At 33.7% G+C, this 20385-nt stretch overlaps 1 pseudogene across 1 annotated transcript in view; it reads right to left on the reverse strand.

Moving 5' to 3' along the window:
• Positions 1-13043: 13043 nt before the first annotated feature.
• LOC308355911 (peroxiredoxin-2-like) overlaps positions 13044-20385 on the reverse strand; it is a 35672-nt pseudogene continuing 28330 nt past the window's right edge. Inside the window, exon 3 of the transcript in view lies at positions 13044-13780. The product of the transcript in view is annotated as a peroxiredoxin-2-like (transcript). The remainder of the gene's footprint in view (positions 13781-20385) is intronic.

Here is a 20385-nt window from a genome sequence, read left to right on the forward strand (position 1 = left end):
GACCTGAGCCATAGGCAGAGGCTTTTTAACCCACTGAGCCACCCAGGTGCCCCTATATTTTAAAAAATAAAATAATTAATAAAACTAGAAACAAAATTTTCTATTCTATAACTTATACTTGAGTAAGTCTATTATCTTTCCAATAGTTGACATCTGGTATATACAACTACTTCTGTTGGATTCTTTTTGCTTTTGTTCTTATTGATTGAGACTATTTTGTGGCCATTGAATTAGACATCATACATTTAAGTTTAGTTTTCTTTGTTGTTGTTGTTTTTAAACTTACTAGGAATTTAATTAAATATTCAGATATATAGGTTGATGTCTTTTGTCAAATTTGGAAAAGAATGTCTTTGTGTTTCTTTTTCACAGGAGATCAAGATCTTTTATTCACTTTTCTGAAATGTCAACTATAATTCTGATACGAGTTTAAAGTCTGCTAATATTTTTGCCTGTTTGATTTTTCATGCTAAAACACATACCTCATTACCTAGCCATAAAGACAGATCTCTACATATATCTGGAGCCCCAGAAAGATAAGACAGTCAAATGGGGTAGAAAAATGTTAGCTGTGCTAATAGCTGAAAACATCATCTGGACATATATATATCACTGTATCATCTTAACATGTTTTTAAAAATTTCTGCTTCCATATAAATAAATATACTGATGAATTTTAATGAGAGCAGAGTGATCTCAATTTCTCCTATTAATCCTAGTAGTAAATCTTGTTTCAAAACTATAAATGTATTCATCTTCGATGAGCACAGCTCTCCTTCTTTTCTATTTTTAATCTATTTTTAGTTTCAACAAATTTTATTTTATTTTAATTTTAACTCAGTTTTGACATTAAATATTTTTTTCATAATTTCCTTCAAATTATGTCTTAATTCACTGCTATGGTAGTAAAATGCTTTCCTTCTGAACTAAATATTAGTGGTGGTTTCAACAACAACAACAACAAAAATATATATGGATGAATATATATTATTTTTATATGTATATATAAAGGATATGTTATGGACATGTATAATATATACATAGGGATCCACAGTAGAAATTATTGTGCAACATCATGTTGCTTTCCTACCAGACAATTTAACTTCATTAAATATTTAGATATGGTTAAGTGAATGTTACGAAACTCTTATTAAGCTTTGACCAGTATGACTCAATAACTTAAAAATTCTATACTTGTAGATAATAATATAATTAATAGGATGGCTCTTTAAAATTGGTATAATATTTTAATAAATAGTATTATTAGAAAAAATGGTTCATATTGATTTAGAAATTGGAATTATTTCAAATTATACAAGTATTTGTTTCATAAGTGGCATATTTTGTCATTTTAAATAAGAATCAATTTTGTACATGATTTATACACACCCATAATTAGACACACTAGTAGCAAAAGAAAAAAATGAATAACAGACTTCAGTTTACTTTATACATAGTATCATATAAAACTTACAACCAAAACATAATATGCACTTGGAGTTGGTAAACTATTTGTTATTTTTTCAAGAAAATAACATTATTTTTTATTTTTTTTGACCTACCATACAAAATTTTTTATCATAAATATGATTGATAAAAATTAATGTTCCCATCCTATCCACACTTTTGAGAAAGTTGCCTTCATCTGGAGAAAAAGCTTTTTAATTGTTTAAACTGTGTTTGCTTTACAATCATAGGTTCAATTCATCTTTATAAAGGTTTAAAATAGAGACTTGACTCTTTCAGTTGGTTAAAAGAATTTAAAACTAATATTTTCTTTGACTCCTAAGGAATACTTTTTATAAATCTGTTGTCAAGTCATGGTAAAAATAAATTTTTCCAATTGGGCAAATATTTTGTTATTAGGCATGTAAGTTCATATAAAAATGATCAGTTATATTATTCAATAAATGGATGAAACTTGCTACAAAAAATTATCAAGGCAAGGTTTTCAATTTTTTTTTTAGAAACCAACAAAGTAGAAAGTGGAATTAATTAAGTTTATCCATAGAATTTTTCTAGTTACATTTAAATATTTCGCTGGTCAGTAAAATTTTTGAACTGACCATTTCTGAACTGTCTATGAGACACAAAACCCTCTTTCATAGAAACTCAGGGATATTTTTCTGTTGCCTCCAAGAATTTATCCATTCTTTCCTTTATCTGATAAATAACTACTATTGCTTTATCTGACAAATATTTGTTGACTGCATACTGCTTCATGGCAAGCACTGTTACAAACAGTGGGTATACTATAATGATACACTGTAATCTTTGAGCTCCTGGAGTTTCCAATTTAATGGAGGAAAAATAAAATATACAAGTAGAATACAAATATCAAGTTCGGAGTGTAAGAAGTAAAATGAAACAGAGTAAGTTGATAATGACTGTCAGAGAAGGTAATTATAATTTATATCATATGGTGAGAACAAGTTTTTCATAAGTGACCACAGTCAGGGTGAAAAGAAGAAAAGGAAAGTGTATTGAGATATTTGGGAGAACATTACAAATGAAGTAACAGAAAGTGAAAATATGCTACAATATTCTAGATGAAAGGGTGAACCTTAGCAACCTGAGTGTAAAATGTAACCAGATAGTATATTTAGTATCTGGTGTATCACTTGGAAAGGACTGATACTGTGAAATTGATACTTTCATAAGAGCTCACCAGTGATAGAATGAGAATGTGCAAGCACGGAAAATGTTATGGGATCAGGTCCTGATAGCACGACCTAAGGGAAGAAAAATTACCTGCTTGGTCATCAAGCATGGTGAATAAAGCAAGTTGATAACTGAAAATGACCTACAATACCTCGGCTTCCCATGCAACTTGCTGTGTGAAATAAGATTGTCTACTAATTAAACTTCTGAATACCATTCAATGCTAGAACAGCAAAACACTGCCCTAGATATATCCAAATCTCAAATGTACACTGGCAAAATTCACAACCTGGGACCTTCACAGCATACCTGTTAAATGCCCTTTATTGGGGATGTTCCCAAAGCTGAGTACATTAACTACTAAAATATTCTTAAGTATCATATTTATACATATTTTAATTTAGTTTTATGCTCTCAAAGCAAATGTGCAAGTATCCACTCTCCTGTAAGGGCAATCTTATATTCTATTTAACCATTAGAGTGATTGGAATGCCTTCATGTTTAGAATATAAATGAAAATAACTCGTGAAAAATGTGGGATATTTTCTCTCATAGCTTTATTTGTCATATTCATGTCATTCCAGCACAACCTGTACTGAACTAATTGCCTCTTTAATGAATAAGGGGCTAACTTAATTCCCAGTGATTAAAGGATTTCAGCAGGACTTCAAAAACTTTATTAAGCTGAAAGTCACCGTATTGTTCCAACCTAAACTTTTGATGAAAATCTGTAGGTTTTAAAATCTGGATTCAGATTTAGGGGTTGCCCTTTTTTGTTTTGGGTTACTGGGTGCTATTTTTATTGACATTAAAATTTAAGGCCCGATATACCTTACTAATAAATTATCAGCCATCCCTCTGTTATCTGTTCACCATTTAGTACTTGGGTATTCCTAACTTTGGCAAGAATATGTATATAGTATTATGTACTTTGGCATCTATTTTAAAAGAAGATACTAAGCCTCTCCTTATCAATGGACATATTATGAAGACAAAAATACTCAGAGCATTCTCAGAGAGTTCTTTCATAGTTTCATAATATTTAAAACTGTCCATAGTATATAATCTGAAATCAACCTTATACAAACATTGTAATCAGCCCAGTTGTTGTTGTTGTTGTTGTTTTTCCCTGTCTTTGTCTTCCACATTCTGTAACCATGGTTAGCCCATTAAATAATACTGGTACAAGATCACAGAAATTACCTTCTAATTTCAAGTCCAACATTTATTAGCATCATTAGCTTAGATTTCTCCAAGTCTCTTCTATAAAATGAGGTGATAGTAACTAACATAGAGAAATAAATGAGATAGGGGGCGCCTGGGTGGCTCAGTGGGTTAAAGCCTCTGCCTTCGGCTCGGGTCATGGTCCCAGGGTCCTGGGATCGAGCCCCGCGTCGGGCTTTCCGCTCAGCGGGGAGCCTGCTTGCCTTCCTCTCTCTCTGCCTGCCTCTCTGCCTACTTGTGATCTCTGTCTGTCAAATAAATGAATAAAATCTTAAAAAAAAAGAAATAAATGAGATATTTTTCATTAGAAATCATTACATAGAATATGATAAATAAATGGTATTTCTCTTTTTACCTTAAACATTGAATAAGTATTCTATGAAATCTTTGCCTGTGCTAATTTAAATTTCTGTACCTGTACAGTATATCTTACTAAACATCTCTTATAAAAACTCAAAAAAGATAAATCCCTCTCCTTTTCACAGGTTGCTTTCAGAACTCCAATCACCTCTTCCTAAAGTCTTATCTAGTTTCTAACCTAGTGACATAGAAGGTACTGGTCTTGGAAAGAAAACTAGGTTATTACAGCCTGGATGGTGAGATATAGCCACTCACTTCACTTTTATGAGATTCCAATCTATCGCTTGTTAGTCCTCTTAACAATGTTTATCCATTTATGGCTTGATTCGATTTTAAAACTGAGGCTGTTTCTGAGAGTTCAAGGTGCCTTTAAAATCAGCTTGATTCCCGGTACTATAGATGTTTGCAAAAGAATCACATTATTTTCCAGTTTGGGGGATGTTGAGAGGAATCATATTTTCAATTAAAATATTAAATTAAAATATTTTAATCATTACCATTCCATCTAATTAATAGCAACAATTTATTAGCATAGTAAATCTATAAATTAAATATTTATTATTAAATGTGCAATGTCTAAACAGAGTACCATTGAAAATTAAATATAAGCCATAATTTCAATAAAAAATTACTTTGCATACTTTGCATTCTTTTTTTTTTTTTTTTTTTGCATTCTTTCATTAAACACATGCGTCAAGCACCTCAAAACCACTGCTATTGAATTTGGTAAACTTTTCTCCAAAATCAATGCTTTGTGAAGCAGTTAGTTATTTGTTGATCTTGCTCTATGAAACATTAAATTAATTATCCCCAACATGTCAAAATAATGGTACGATAAAGTAATTATTTTTTAAAAGATCTATTTTTTTGAGTGGGAGAGTGCGCAAGCAGGGGAGGGGCAGAGAAATTGGGAGAGAATCTCAAGCAGACTCCCCACTGAGTATGGAGCCCAAAGCCTGCCTCTGTCTCACAACCCAGAGATCATGACCGGAGCCGAAACCGAGTCTGATGTTTAACCGACTGAGCCACCCGGGTGCCCCAAAATTATTGAGATCATACTAAAAATATGCAAACTGCTGTTTAAAAAAAAGCCAGGGACCTTATACAATAAAAGTTCATTTCTCATTACGCAGTGTAAGAATTTGTAGTCAAGCAACTTTAGGAGAGATTCTACTTCCACTTCGAATTCCTAACCCCCTGTAGAGCCCTGCTGATCAGGCTACTGAAAAGTACAGCCTCATTCAACTCTTCTGAATAGGTAGCTTTTTCCAAAATTTAGGCACAAAGCCTCAAATTACTGTTCAGAAATATGAAAAAGATAAGCTGATTGTATGCCCAGGATGAAGAGAGGACAAATATTGAAAGTGGAGCTACCTCTGCCATGCATAAAAAACCATATATCTAAAAGCTCATTTGCTACAATATTAGTGATCATTTTTATTGGCTGCTAGGTTTATAGATGATTTTTATTTTATTTTTAGGCATTTTGGTATTCTCTAAACATTCCACAGTTAATGCTTATTACTTTTGTTACTAAATACAAACCCCTCTCTCTCCTCTTTCTTCCCTCTCCCTCCTCTTTTCATACTCCTGCTTTTCTCCTCCTTCACCCTTCTTCTTCCCCTCCTCCAAACCTCTCATGCTCTCTCTTGCTCTGCAGGAGAAATAGATTTTCTTTCTTTTCTTAATTCACCTTTAGCTAATAGCTTGCTTTTTTTTTTTTTTTTTACTTTGTGGCATTTTGGAACTTTATTCAGTCTTGTACTGGAATCCCTTTTCTTGACTTATGGTAGAAACTGCAATATTTTTTTGACATTCCATGAAGTGATAGGAAAAAAAAAGACTCTTCATTCACAATTAGCTCTTAAGCTGAACCATCTTTCACTTGAAGTTGCTCATTGACATTCAGACATATTGGACTTACCATCATCGAACGTGTTCTCAGATCAGTTCTTCTTTGTCAGTTCAATTTACTCTCTAGTCTATAAATTTTCTGTTGAAACTTAACTTACTCTGTATGTGCACTAGTGGGTCATGAGCTCCTTGAAAACAAAAATAATATCTGTTTCACTGGGTATTTACTCAGTGGCTAAGTCAGACACCACTGTAAAACACACACACACACACACACACACACACACACACACAGAGGAATTATTAAATAATAGAGAATATAGCAGTCATTTCCTATATCTTTGTTTGATAAATGAATAAATAAAAAAAATGCATTCTATTACTTAAATCATCTTTACATATGAAAATAATAATTTTTTATTTTAACTGATAAGCTAAGTACTGAAAAGACCATATATAAACCCTATATCTTTTTTTTGGTCACATCTGAATTTCATGCAAAATTGCTACAAATGTACCCTATTATATTAATAATGAAAGTTTCATACATCACAGTGAGTTGTCCTTACAACTAAAGTCTTAAGAATGCATAGGTTCTTATTTTTTATCTGACCATAAAATTTTACACTTTTAATAAATACCTCAATATAGTCTTTGAGATTCTATTTTTTTTCCATCTAACTAGAGATGTCGTGAGTCAAATAACAGCCTATGAGTTCAGAAAGGTCCTCTACTTTCTTCACATATGTAGTTAATATTCTGGTGCTCTTAATATTCTCTCATTTTTTGACAGAAAAGGAGCTTTCATACAACAGAACTTAATTTAAAAAATTATTATTACACTTTTGCATAAAAATCATAAGCATAGGTTTTAAAAAGAGCTGCTATTAAAGAAAAGTGTTGAAACTACACAATCATTTTAACTTGATATTGTTTGTTTAAACTCAATGATGACAAGTTATTCTACTGAACTTTTATGTTCTAAAATAATAATTTATTTTTTTGTTTTTGTTTTTGATGAGTTATACACATTTCTCAATAAGAATTCTGATAAAATCATGCTGAAATAATATATACTAACAATAAAAAAAAGGAAAGAATAACATCTCTAATTTACTACTTGTTTTTATATCTGTAAATGGTGTTTTTGTTTTAGATATTAATTCAAACTTTCATTTTAAGATAAATAATATGTGTCACTCTTATAATGCATTTCCTTTTTTTTTTTCTAAATGTACATAAGGGCATTTAATCTTTCATGTGGAAAATAAATTAGCCATTGCATCGCTACTATGTCACTGGTTCTGTGTCTTTTGAATCCTGTTAATTTTTTATGTAATTTCTTTTGTCTATTAAATAAAAGTTTTCTTTTTGTATTATAAAATACCTTACAGGTTGTATCTTCAGGATAAAGTAACTTACATATTACCTATCAAATGTATTCAAAATAAATAACATAGATGCAAAATTTTCAATAAAATATTAGTAGGCTGAATTTAACAATACATCAAAAAGATTGTGCACAAAGACCAAGTGGGATTGATCCCTGGAATAAAAGATTGATTTAATATATGCAAATCAATCCCTGGGATATACCACAATAACCAAATAAAAGGTCAAAATAATATCTTAATAAATGCAAAAAAGGCATTTGAAATGTTCAGTGTAAATATCTGATGAAAACTCTCAACAAAATAGCTATAAAAGGAAACACCCTCAACACAATGAGACCACTGCTAAAAAAATCTAACATCATAATCAGTGAAGAAAAAGGGAAAGCTTTTCCTCTAAAATATGTACAAGGCAAGAATGTCCACCCTCCCCACTTCTATTTAACAGAGTACTGGAAGTACTAACACAAACAAGCAGATGAGAAAGAACAAAATAAGAAATAGAAGGCATTCAAATAGGAAAGGAAGAAGTAAAAATATCTGTTTGATGGTGACATAATCCAATACGTAGAAAACCCTAAATATGCAAAAAAAAACATTGTAACTTGGGGCGCCTGGGTGGCTCAGTGGGTTAAAGCCTCTGCTTTCTGCTCAGGTCATGATCCCAGGGTCCTGGGATCCAGCCCTACATCGGGCTCTCTGCTCAGCAGGGAGTCTGCTTCTTCCTCTCTCTCTCTGCCTGTCTCTCAGCCTACTTGTGATCTCTGTCAAATAAATAAATAAAATCTTAAAGAAAAAAAAACCTGTTGTAACTAATAAACAAATTCAGTAAAGTTGCTGGATACAAAATCAACCTACAGAAATCAGTTGTATTTTTTTACATCAACAAAAGGAAATCAAGAAAGCAATTCTAACTGAACCAAGTAGAGCAGTGTTTAAAATTAGTTGATTATAACCAGTTACATACTTCCTTATTCCTTCTTAACTCTCACTGTTTCATTTGACTAACCTTAAAAAATAAGAATAATTCCATTTATGAAAGTATCAAAAAATAAATAGGAATAAACAACTAAGAAGGTGAAAGATGTACATGGAAAACTATAAAATATTGATGAAAGAAATTGAAGAAGATACAAATGAATGGAATAATGTCCCATGTTCATGGACTTGAAGAATTAATATTGTTAAAATACCATACTACACAAAGTGATAGATTCAAGTTAATTCCTATCAAAATCCCAATAGCATTTTTCACAGAAATGGTAAAGCCAACTCTGAAATGTATATGGGACCATGAAAGATCCAGAGTAGCCAAAGAATCCTGAGAAAGAACAAAACTAGAATAATTGTGCTTCCATTTGCTACTAATTTTATAACAATGTCTAAATATGGATAATAGTAAGTATGTTAATTGCAAGAAAGCTGAGTTAGATATTAGGGCTAGGTTACTTTTAAAAGGAACCCTCTGCATATATCTCTTCCCTTGCCACTACTGTCTTGGTAGATCTCTTTTTAGTTATTTTTTCTTTTGACTTCTGTTCTCTAAAATCTCTTTTTATTGGAGATAATTAGCTATGAGCAATTACAAGTTTTCTGCATCTTCTTTCAGTTTTTCCTATCTATAATGCATTTTAGAGAGGGTCAGACTACATAGTTTGAGTGATGTCTTTCCACATTTGGTAATATTAATATGATTTTATGCAAAGCAAGATCCAGTCATTCACACAATCTGTTCTAGAAAGAATTTCTGCCATGATTACCTTTTTCTTTTTTTGACACTACTGAATTTACTAAAAGTCTTAGAAACTTGAATGTCCTTTTATTGCTATCATTCCAATTTAGATTTCAAGGCAGTCTTTTTTTTTTTAAACAAAGATATATTTATTTTAGAGAAAGAAAGCACATGTGAGTGGGAGGAAGGGCAGATGAAGACAAAAGAATCCCCGAGCAGACTCCCATCAAGCTTGGAACTCGGTGGGGGCCTTGATCTGAACACCCCAAGACAAGGACCAAGTCCTGACCAAGATATGGGCACTCAACTGACCTAGTTGCCCTGGCGCCCCTCAAGACAGTCTTACAAACCCTAATCTCATTTTTCCACTGAGCAAGGCTTATGCTGTCCCACTCTACATCCATCTGTCTATCTATACAAATTGAGGTCAGTTATTTGGTTAAAAATAATGATATAATATTCTTTTTTTTAAAGATTTTTTAAAATTTTATTTTTAAACAATCTCCACACCTAACATGGGGCTCTAACTCACAACCTCATGATCTAGAATTGCATGGTCTACCAACTGAGCCAGCTGAGAACCCCAATTATGCAATATTCGTATTCAGCTAAGCAGTTCTTACATATTTTTCTGTTTTTGAAGAAAAGTTTGTGTATAACCTGCTGAGAGAGGAGATCACAATTCAGTGACATTAATTAATGTTTCCAGGAGTATTGTGAGCTATTTCAATCAATTACTCATTTAATTTAAAGAATGCTATAATAACCATAAATGAGCTAATATCCAACTGAGTAGAAACATGTAAATACTGTTAGAATACCAAAAGGGTGCTGTTAAAAAGCCCTCAAACCAGAGAGAAGCTTTACTTTTTAAGTGTAAAAAAAACCACTTTGCCAATTTCAAAAGACACAGTTTTAATACCCAGTGGACACTTCGAGGGCATTACGTACTAGAAAAGGAAACAAAAACTTTCATTGAGAACAAATGTCAACAGAGAAACAATTTACTCTTGTGCTTATCTCAGTGGACAAATGTCAGCAGTTACACACAATAAATATGCTTATCTCAAAACACTCTGGCAGCTTTCTTAGGGAAATAATAACAGCATTTTGGGTAAGAAAATGTTTTATTATATAGAAATAGCCTGCATAGCATAGGACATTGAGTATCTGATTGATTTGAGGAAACTAATATTTGCTATTGTTACAATCAGCCACCTCCCCAGCAATACCCTGATTCTACATTGTCATTCTCTGCCTGTTTCATCCGTTTCTCTTCTAATTTTCATCTTCTCTTCACGGAAATTTGTTAAAATCTGTATTTCAACAGTGATGACCCAAACCCCCATTCTCTGATCTGTTTTTTCAAGCCACCATAGATTTATTTCAGTGTTAGGAAGCAAATATGTGTTAAGTTCTTACTCTACTAGGTTGAATCAGAATTTTTTTTATAAGAGATAGATTTTTAAATTAATAATGAACACAAAGCGTGTTACCTTAATAGCAATTTAATGTAATATACTCTTCCTTATCCATGTCAGATGCGTCTGGGTCTGCTTGGCTGAACATAGCTTTGCCAAGTATGAAAACAGCTTGCTTCCCCCCACCAGTGGTTAGTGGTTTTCCTTAAAACTTTGTAAAGAGTTATAATGAAGTATAATGTGCATAGAAAAAAAAAGAAGTCCATAATTTACAATTTGAAGAAATATTACAGAGTGAATACAATCAGGTAAATACCACTAAAAGAGGTGTAACTGCATCGTCTCTCTAAGAATTCCCATTTACCCTCTCCTAAGTGTTCCATTTATCCTTCCCCAATTTAACTGCTGCCTTGACCTCAAAGTCCATTGTTCAGTTTTAATTTTTTTTAACTTCATATAAATGGAAACATGTAATATATACTGTTTGCTTTTTACCCCTTTTTCTTTTTTTCACTCAGCATCATGTCTGTTAAGTTTTATCCGGTTTATTGGACGTGGCTGAAGACTTCATTTTCCTTGTTGCCTGGGGTTGCTGGGTCATAAGGTATGCCCACTTCGGGCAGAAATAGATACTACAAAATGTGGATCACCCTGTAGGTTATGAGCATGTTTTGTTTTTAGTCTTACCTCAGAAAGTCATGAATCTTAAAGTGGAAATTTATAAAAACATTACAGGGATATTCAAAGAATATGGATGTTCAAAAGAATAGCAGATATCTATTGTAATTTTCTTACCAAATTCTAATGTAAAAGAGTTATTTTTAATTTCAAGAATTAACTTTGCAAAGTTCGTGTAGTACTGAATTGTTTGTAACAAAAAAGGATCTACTTTGTATAGAAAAGAAGGGATACACACAAAAACATATATGCACACACAAGTGTAAAGCATCTTTCATTTTATGTATAATAATTCAAAGAATTTATTATAACCAGAATTTTACTTTTTAATACGAGATGAAAGAGATAAAAAGATATTTGTAGGGGCACCTGGGTGGCTCAGTGGGTTAAAGCCTCTGCCTTCAGCTCGGGTCATGATCCCAGAGTCCTGGGATCGAGCCCCACATCGGGCTCTCTGCTCAGCGGGAAGCCTGCTTCCCTTCCTCTCTCTCTGCCTGCCTCTCTGCCTACTTGTGATCTCTGTCTGTCAAATAAATAAATAAAAACCTTTAAAAACAAAAAAAAGATATTTGTGATCAAATGGAGTTTTTATTTTACTTATTCACTACTCCCTTTATTAAACATAGTGTTTCCAAGGACTATCACATTTTAAGTATAATCTGAAGGTATAATGATTGATATTGCTCATTTATTAATACTCACAAAATAACAATCTTTTTCAGTCAAGGACATTCATGCACATGGACTTTTTTTTTATATAAGATTTAGAATCACATAAACTAATCTTCCCTTATTCAGCAGTATCCATGCCAAAATCAAATAATTTTCTCCTGAGAAAAAAATTCTAAGAGTGATCACGGTTTGTACCATAAATGTAATGATGTTCCGTTAAAGATTTTCAAAGGCAGCTTGAGATTCTTGTCCCTCCTTTCCCCTGGAATTTTTAGTCAAGAAAAACATTAACAAAACGAGGACAACCCTTAGAGAAACCAGGTGAATTAAAGGCAGGTTGAAAAAGTGAATCTTGTAGCCTGTGGAACACAGGAGAATATAAACCAGGTGCGACATGTGACAAACACGTCCCTTCATGTGTTCAAGTTACACAGTAAAAGCACCCTGACTCTTCCCCTCAGGATTTTAAGAAAACAACTTTTGAATGCTTCCAAAGATGAAGTCTACAAGAGGAACAGTAAGTTATGTGGGCTCGAAGGATTTGTGCAGATACGTATTCTCATTTCTCTTGGGTAAATACCCAGACGTGAGATAATCAAGTGTATTATGCTCATCTTTATTAGAAACCACCAACCTAAGTGGTTATGTTTTGACTTTCTTACCAACTGCACAAGCTTACTGCATCAGTTGTTTTAATGTTAGCCTTTGCAGTGGTGTATAAGAGTACGACATTGTTTCAATTTTCACTTCTCTAATGACTAATGATTTTGAGCATTTTTCACCATCTTTTGGCCAACTGTAAATCTTCTTTGGTGATGTGTAAGAGATGTAGGCATTCCTTATATATTCTGGATATAGGTCTTTAATCAATCATAAATGTGTAATTATTTTGTTCTCATTGTAAAAGTGTACTAGTATAAGGCCTTCCCTTTCTCAGAAATTTGTTTTTGTTCGGTTTGCTTCTGTTTTTGTTTTTTTTTGTCCTCATACCTTATTGGCCACTTCTGGGCCTATGCCCAGCTAGGTGGGCTCCTGGAAGGGCGTCACTATTCACCAGCTCCCAGCAGAGAGAATGAGAAGGCTTTGGCCTAGCCCTCCAGGGTCGTGGATTATGGAGTTTAAAGGGGAGGGTCTGGCCTTTCTTGGGTCAGCATGAGGTATCCAGGTAGGGATGTAGGTGTTACCAACAGCCCAAGCTTTCCACCTGTCTGCCAGCCTCCTTGTGTTTGGAGAAGTATTCTGTTCCGTGCTGTTGTCCATGTTGGGCTTGACTGTGTTGTTGCCTGGCTTCCAGTCAGCGGGACAGACTCCCCCATCCTCATGTGTGTACTGGAAGGCCTGGACCAGCCTCAGAGCTTCGTCCACAGAGTACCCTATAGGCAAATCACTGACAGTGATCTAACGAAGGGCACCCTTGCCATAGATGATAAAGATGTCCCTGTAGACAATGCCTTCATCTTCTTTCGGCAGGCCATAATCTTGTGACAGGTTTCTGGTACATCAGCCAGCAGGGTGACGTTCAGAGAGCCCAAACCTCTTTCCTTCCTTGGAGTGCTGATCCAAGCTGGATGGGTGATCCGGGAGTCTACAGAGACCCCCAGTAGCGCACAGCCTGGCTTGCCAAAGTCCATGGCATGCTCACTGGAAGGCGTGATCTCCAGAGGGCAGACAAAGGCGAAGTCCAGCTGGTAAAAAAGAGGTCTGAATATTTCTCTCTGTAGTCACAAAACTTCCCCTCCTGGAAGGTGGCCTGGTAGTTCTGGGCGGGCTTTCCCAAGTGTGTTTTGCTGGGAAGTCATGACTGAAAGCTGCCGGAGCAAGAGCGGGACACACGTGATGGCAGACTCACGGACCGTCTCCTCCGTGCCCCCTCCTTGGAAATGCTTTAATGCCGTTACAATTTCTCCTTTCTTTATAATTATTTAAAATATGTTCATTTAAATTTAAGCCTAAATTCCAGATCAATGAATACCTTTGTGTAAATACTACAAAACGGCTTTCTTAGATAACTGGTTTTGTGTTGCATTCGATTAAAATCCACGTGCTGAGATTTTTAAATGGCATATGTATATATACATAGGATGATTCTCAGCTGCTTTGTTGCAAATCCGGATTTTTCTCTAGACATGCCTGAACCGTGCTGCTGATTCATGGCCAATGAAAGATTACATGTGTTGCTTAATGGCTAAAATAATTTTGTGGTAAGATTTGAAACATATCATGGGCCAGCCTGTATCCAGTTTATAAGTACACACACACACACACAAACACACACACACATCCATATATAATATAAATTTCAGTCTTAGAGTTTCTGTTATCTTTTAGTTGTTTGAGTTAACTTTTAGTTTTAGTTTTTGAGTTATTGAGTCAGATCATGTAGCCAAGCTTGGACAGTAAAACCAGATAGCATACAAAATACCCATTCTCAGATGAGACTGTAGCTTCTGAGACCAGCGTAACTGATATCTAGCTTGGTGCTTTATGGTCCATAGATAAAGAGTGTTCTGTGCCAATGAGGTGACAATTTGAAAGCTGTTTTTGAATGTCTCACTCTTGCCTGATAATTGCCTGTGCTTTTCCCCTCCTACTGAATAATATACTTCACATTTATGTACACTCTGTAGAGCTTTATAAATCCTTCCAGTAATTCAAGAAAGCAAAATTATTGCACATGGCATAGCATATTACCATATTTTTGTGTGATTGGTGCATAATTATTTGTTGAACAAGACAATTCCAATTAAGGTTGGAATCCAATTGAAAATTAGGTTATACTTGATAACATATTCAGTCATATAGAGGAAATTATTAAATATGCTATTTTATGTGATTTTCTTTATTTTTCTGTATGTCCAATAATATTGTATGAAAAAAATCATAAGGGTATTTTAATCCTACATATTTTACTTTAATTTTAAACACTGATTAATATCAGTAATAGATATTCACAAAATATGAGCAATAGTTAAATGATAGCCAATTAATTGTCAAATAAGCTTTTTGATAATTTTCTAATAGAGGTTTTTAATTTTAATAATAAAATTATTCAGAAATCAAATGTATCATGGCTTGCATCTTCACATGATTGTTTTTCCTCTCATTCCTTAATTTTCCTTAATTTTATTATGTTCACAAAGTAAATATTCTGAGCTAGTTACCATCCAGACAAAACAAAGGAAAGCACCGGTGAAGTTGGTTCCCTTAAAAAGATATAGAAAGTTTGGTGTCCCCAATTTATCAGTCATTGTCCACAGAATATAGTGGATGAGTGGTTGGTTTTTGGAGACCTGAAGATTTGTGCTTGAACCCATTCTGGCTCACAGGACATGTTCTGTGACTTTGGGCAAATTACCAAACTCTCTAAATCCAGTGTTCTCATATATAAGATGGTAATAATTTTATTTAAAGTGATTACAGGATATGAAACATACATATTGGCTTGTCACTTTCTGACATTGTGTAAGCAATTACAAAATATTAACTGTTATTTTATTATAGTAGTTCTCTAGGCTTCACCATGCTTTGTGAAAAAAAGCTCCATTCTAAGGCTCTTTTCTTGTCTATCTCAGTATCTATTCTTTTGTCTCAATAATGTCTCTTCTTTCTTAATAGAATAGCTTCTCTGTATGTATATTGCCATGTATTTGATTATGAATAAACTAATTGTTGGATTCTGGATCCTTCCCTTTCTTCCTAACTGAAATTTGTGAGAACTTATTAAAAATAATCATGTTTTTTATTGTTTTACTTCAGGGCATTGTTATCTGTTTTGCTGTAACTAGACTCCTAGTGCCAACATAACTCACAAGTGGTCTTTCATTTTACTGGGCAATTGATCCAAAACACTACAACAGATACTATAGGGTAGAGGCTACTTGTATTTTCTTCTATTTACCAATGTTTAATCAGTAGTCTAGCACAGTGCCTGAAACAGAGTATCTATAGAGTATCTCTTGAACATATGGATGAAACTAGCATACCGAGACCACTCTTTTGGAGATAATCTTAAAGAAAATGTTTCTGGATCTCCTAAGTTATTTTAGGCCTCTTTGAATATATTATAGAAACTTTCATGGATATAGATAATATAACTTGTCAATCTAATTTGCCTAAACTCTTTGAATTTTTTTTTTTAAATATTTACTTGTTTAGGGATGCCTGGGGTGGCTCAGTCAGTTAAGCCTCTGCCTTCAGTTCTGGTCATGATCCCAGGGTCCTGGGATTGAGGCCCACATCAGGCTCCCTGCTCAGCAGAGAGCCTACTTCTTCCTCTCCCTCTGCTGCTCTCTCCTACTTGTTCTCTCTACCTCTCTGTCAAATAATAAATAAAATCTTTAAAAAATATATTTACTTGTTTATTTTAGAGAGAGAGAGTGAGCACGTGTGAGAGGGGCAGAGGGAGAAAGAACCTCAAGCCGACTACACTGAGTGCGGAGCCTGATGCGGGACTTGATCTCTTGACCTTGAGATCAGGACCTGAGCCAAAACCAACAGTTGGACACTCAACCAACTGTGCCACCCAGGCAGCCCAATATTTTAATTTTAAAAATTATCGTACAATGAAATAAAGCTGATAATTTTAAGTTGACATTAACTTAATTATCTATTGTGTGCAGTAAACTGTGTCTTGCTTTACATAATTAGTTCACATAATAGTAAAATGACATTGTGATCTGGGTTGTATCATGACCATTTTACAACAATGTGGAGTTGTTTATCAAAGTTTACACAGTTTTAACTGTGATTTAAATTTAATTTTATATGACTTCAAATTGTTCAAAACCTCAGCCACTTTACTACTAGATTTCTTTAAATGCTTCTAAAAATGAATTAACTTCTGAACTCATACGTTTTGAATCTATATACACTCATCAATAGCTAGAAAAAAATATTTTTGCTGAAACTGCATTATCATTTTTAATATACAGTAAATGTTCCTTCAGTCTGTAAGTTTTTGTTGGTCTTACTTTTTGTGACACTGTTTTTAATTAAGAAAAAATGTCTTCTGTACTAAAGTGACATTCATAACAGTATTTAGTGATTTCTAAATCCTAGGAAGATGCGTTTCTTTCTTTTTTATTTTTTAAACCAGAACACAACACTTACAAGTATTGAAGTATAAAGTATATAATTATTTTGAAGCAATATTTAATAGGAGTTTCTGGGTACCTGGGTGGCTCAGTGGGTTAAAGCCTCTGCCTTCGGCTCAGGTCAGGTCATGATCTCAGGGGCCTGAGATCAAGCCCCGCATCAGGCTCTCTGCTCAGCAGGGAGCCTGCTTCCTCCTCTCTCTGCCTGCCTCTCTGCCTACTTGTGATCTCTGTCAAATAAATAAATAAAATAAAAAAAAAAAAAAAAAAAAACACTTAATAGGAGTTTCTCTTTACTGACCCAGACTATTTAATAGAACTTTCATTTCTGGGGAGAAAAATAAATAAATAAATAATCTCATCTTGACTTAAGTGAGACAAAACGTTTGACATAGCACAGGTGCACTGCTGCCTCTGTGAGGATGGCAACCCACAAAACTACACATCAGAGAATTTCATTCTAAACCAGGAAGCAAGCTGGTATTCCACTGGTATTTATAAGAATAACGGACAACTCAAATGAAGAACTAAAGTAAAAGGTAAATCTCTGTATCATGTTTTCTGATTCTCTCTTGACTTAAAGAGACTGTATACCAATTTTATGTCATTTTTCTATTTGTCCTACTTAACCTCTTTGTCTCAGCTTACTAGTCTTTTTAAAATGATAATAACAAGGTGCCTCAGCGCAGTAGGTAGTGCGTCAGTCTCATAAAATGATAATAACAGTGTTGTTCAGTGCCATCAGAAACATATTAAGTGCCTCAATAGTAGCTGTGATGGTAATAGTAGTAGAAATAGGAGCGGCAGTAGGCTGTAGTGGGCTTGTTTAGCAGTAAGGGGGGGAAACACTTTATATTCAATGCTCATGGAAGGACATTTAGAAATATTTGCGAAACAATCTTTGTGGTGTTGCATGGGATGGATGTGGGGTTGGGGAAGGAAGGAGCCCTTTCTCATCCAGCTCTATCTCATTACAGCATGGATCCTTTGGAAGTGAGGGAGTTCCATGCTCTAAAAATAAGTCTTCCTTTTAAAAATGTGTGTTGCATAAATAGTGTAAGAGGATGCATGGGACTTCTTTTGAACTGTTGTGAATATGCTTGAGGTTCAACAGGCTTTCAAGAAGTTGTTTAAATGCCGCATTAGAACCTAAGGACAGTGGAGCTTACTGAAAATACGGGTGCAGGGGGATCACTCTGCTTTCTCAGAAACCAATCTGCTCAGACTGAACAGTCCACTCTGAGCTAAAAAGAAAAAAGAAAAAAAAAAACAAAACAAAAAAAAAAAAAAACTACCCCATCCTAAGGAGAAGATACTGTTTTAACTTTATTTTTGATCATATTGTTACTGGTATTGTTCATTCTAAGCTGAAAACAAAACTAAGCTGAAAACAAAACTATCCTGGGAACAATATCCTAGACCTTTGACACTTGTAATAGGTGGAAAATAGCTTGTAGTTTGTCTCTTCTTAAACAATATTCATGAGATCGAAAATTTAAAGTGAGAGATTGAATAAAAATTAAGTAATTTTTGGTCTATAAATATAAAAGTTTAGAAACTAAATATGTCATGGCTAAAAGATGAGTAATGTTATACTGGATTATGCACTATCATACTTGGGACTTACTCCCTGAAGACAGACTGCTATTAGCTCTGTTAAAAAAAAAAAAGAGAGAAAGAAAGAAAGAAAGAAAGGTAAACAAGACATTTCTTTGAAAAATACTTGCATTCTTTCTGTTTGTCTTGAGAAATTTAAACTTAGTTTTCAATGGTATATACTTTTAGAAAAAGAATCTTAGTTTAGGTTGCAACTGTCCTGAAGAAATCATGGTATTACCTTTTTTTGAAAGAAATAATGAAGATCATGTAGCCTGATTCACCCCCCCACATCACTCTTCACTTCCCCCACATCTCCAAAAGGCTGCTGTGTTATGTAGCTACTATCTGACAACTATCATGATGCACTACTTTACATCATAGCATACTCCAGAATTATCCTTTTTAGGAAACAAAACTAAGAAAGGAACAATGCAGGAATTACGGCCTTGTTAATAATTGAACACAATATATTTCAACTTCCATCACACCATCTTGATATAAACAACATATATCTTTTCATTTACTCAGTTCTGTTTTATAAAAATTATAAATTTTATAAAATTATAAATTTAATAAAAATTATAATTTTTTTAAAATTTTAAAAAATTAATTTTTTAAAAGATTTTATTTATTTATTTGGCAGACAGAGATTACAAGTAGGCAGAGAGGCAGGCAGAGAGAGAGGAAGAAGCAGGCTCCCTGCTGAGCAAAGAGCCCAAAGCGGGGCTCGATCCCAGGACCCTGGAATCATGACCTGAGCCAAAGGCAGAGGCTTTAACCCATTGAGCCACCCAGGCACCCCAATTTTTAAATAAAATTTTATAATTTTCTCATATATATATATATACATATATATATATATATATATATCCCATGCTTTCTGATTGAATTTATTTCTGCATTTTTTAGGGTTCATTTTTGTATTTTTTTTTTTTACTATTATGAACAGGTTCTTATTTTCCTTTCTACTGGCAATAACAACAAGCATTTCCTTTATTTTAAGTGTTCATAATATATTTTCACAATTCAGTGCAACAATCTTATATTCAGGAGCCTTGAATATCCGTCTTGTTTGGATGTAGGGTAGGGGTGTTTGTATTTTGTATGGTGAAGGGGGTAGCACATGGAAAATAAATGTATTCACTCCACAAATAGATTATTTTAAGCAACTCTGAAATATAAGGCACCATGCTAAAGAATAACAAGGATAAAAAGAAATAAAAAGTATGCTTATTCATTTTGGAGTAATTTGCTACTAAAAGATCAATTAAGAAATACACAAAGGAGTTAAAAAAAATAAGCTAAAAAATATGCTACAGACCACATGGCTAGAGCACCTACTTTATAATTTAAACTTTATGGAATTTGGGCGTTGAATCAACAACACAAGAATGTATTATGCACCTAACACATATTAGAATTTGAATACAGGCATCTCCCTGAGTCTGCCTGAGAAGACTGCTAAATAAGTACCACTAATCATAAACGGAAACACACACAAACTGGGCAACATAACAGCAGGATCAGATTGTGAGTCCAGGTCTCAATGAAATAAATTAGGAAACTTTTATAGTAAAAATTGACCTTACATAGTCAATAGGAGTAAGCTATATAGAGAGAGTTTGAGAGGATATTATTTTACTTACTAATGCAATCATTCACCAATGAATCATTTAATCATTTATTAAGGTAATGGTAAT

Source organism: Martes martes (assembly GCF_963455335.1).
Source record: "Martes martes genome assembly, chromosome: 15".
NCBI lineage: Eukaryota > Metazoa > Chordata > Mammalia > Carnivora > Mustelidae > Martes > Martes martes.